Below are 2,051 nucleotides of genomic sequence, written 5' to 3' on the forward strand. Positions count from 1 at the left end.
GGATATACACAAAGCATAGCACTGAAACTTATAATTTGTTCTGGTAACCACTTTACAACATTTCCCAGAGTGTGCCTGGACCGTGGGTGTAGAAAAAACTTTCGTGATGTATTCCAGAGTTTGCCAAAGAGTCCTAGCTCCTAAACATGCATTTCAATGGTTGGGGGAAGCTGAGTTACACATCAAGCTTTCCATTCTGAAAAATAACAAGGGGAGAGAAGGCACTTATGTTCATCTCTGTTTGCTCTGTTTCTGTCCCTGAAGCATCCCTCCACCTTTGTTTACTCTCCAGTGCATGCAACAGCAAGATAGGGCTGATTGAGGAAGTGTACCAAGAACTGTACTGTCTGTCATTACTACTGCCTGCACACAGTTTTTCCCATGATCATGTAGTACCTTGGCTCAGACTAACTGTTGTAATTTTTTTAGTTTTCATGGCCCCAGGTATCACATCTCTGAATATAGAATTCAGTTGCTTGCCTGGTGATATGCTCCAGTGATATCTTGATAAGAGAGGGGCAGTGCCCATGAAACAAAGGGCTCCCTCACTGTTTTATACAAAGTTGCTATCTAACTTATCTTTTTTTCTGTTCTGTCAATGAATTTATTTGTGCTGTAATGACCCCACCTCAAAAGACTAATAGCCCTCCCTATTTTTATTAATACCAGATTTCTGGTAAATACCACTTTAGGCATTATTTCTCAAGGGGAAAGCAATTGGGGAGAGATAGGAGAATGTTTTTCTGTTTGGCATGAAAATACTAATACCACAGTAGCTACACATGAAAAACACAAGAACTTTATCTGCAGGATTTATCAATATCTCAAGTCACTTTTTAAATTGCCATACAGAATCTTGCTGTTTTATATGAGATATATTGTCCACAAATCTAATCTAACACCAGGTTTTGCAAATCTTGGTTATCTCTTAAATGTAATTATGGTTAACAAAACCTTTTTGTAAATAGATGAAAAAAATGGCAAAATCTCCCACTGGGGATCTTATCTCCTCTCCTATCAGTCTTCATTAGATCTCTAAATAAGAAACAGCTATCACCACAGCTATCAACTTTGTCTTACAAAGTTGAAGAATGAAATCACAGATAAAAAGTAGGAGATTGGGGGTGGTATTTATTGGAAATTAGAAGAAGAAAAATAGTTCCTGATGAATACACAGGAGGAGTCCACTAAAGTGTAATTTCAAGGTGCTTTCTTTTTCTTGTTCATTTATGGATAAGCAGAGTGCCAAATAAGTTTAGTTATGCAATGATCACTTATCACAAGTAGTTCTGTGGGTTTCCAAAAATCAACTGGGATTTAGGCTTCATAATGTACAGTTTAAAGGAAATATGTCACTCAGCTGACAAATTAAAAGGAAACCAAGTTCAGCAGAAACCAGTTGCTCTGCATTTCTAAATTTTTTTTCCAAATTTAGCCCTGAGGTAGGGAGGAGTTGCTAAGGAACTATATTCTGCCTAACAAGTGCTTCTTTGAGAGTTAGTGCTCTTCACTCTATTTTTTCTCTTGTGTCTGCTTTTATATTCCTGGCAGAATGGCTTGAATTATTTCTTAACTTGATATATATGCAACATTCTTTGCAATCAGCTCACTCTGTCTTAGGCCCTGTCCCTTACTGTCTCCCTACTTATAAGTTAAATAGCTAAACTGCCTTTTAGAAAATAGGGACAGAATTCAAAACATAGTATAATATGTTTGTTTTTTGCTTTTTGTATGACCAATATCCATTATTATTTTGTCTGTGATGTAGATATGTACTAATAAAGCCATTTTAGATATTATCACTTCTGCTTATAAATGAGATATCTGATGCTCAGAAATGCTAAGTGATCAAAACTGGGACTTTATATATTTTCTTGCTGCTTTCACTTCTTTGTATGAGAAATGTCTGTTCATTTCGGATGCCCATTTTTGGATCGGGTCTTTATATTTGGGGGGACTGATTGTTTTGAGTTCTTTATATATCCTTGATAATAGTCCTTTGTCTGAGGTACAGCTGGTAAAAATTTTTTCCCACATTGTAGATTGTCTCT

Source organism: Fukomys damarensis, unplaced genomic scaffold (genome assembly GCF_012274545.1).
Source record: "Fukomys damarensis isolate Sample0158 unplaced genomic scaffold, DMR_v1.0_HiC HiC_scaffold_39, whole genome shotgun sequence".
Taxonomy (NCBI): domain Eukaryota; kingdom Metazoa; phylum Chordata; class Mammalia; order Rodentia; family Bathyergidae; genus Fukomys; species Fukomys damarensis.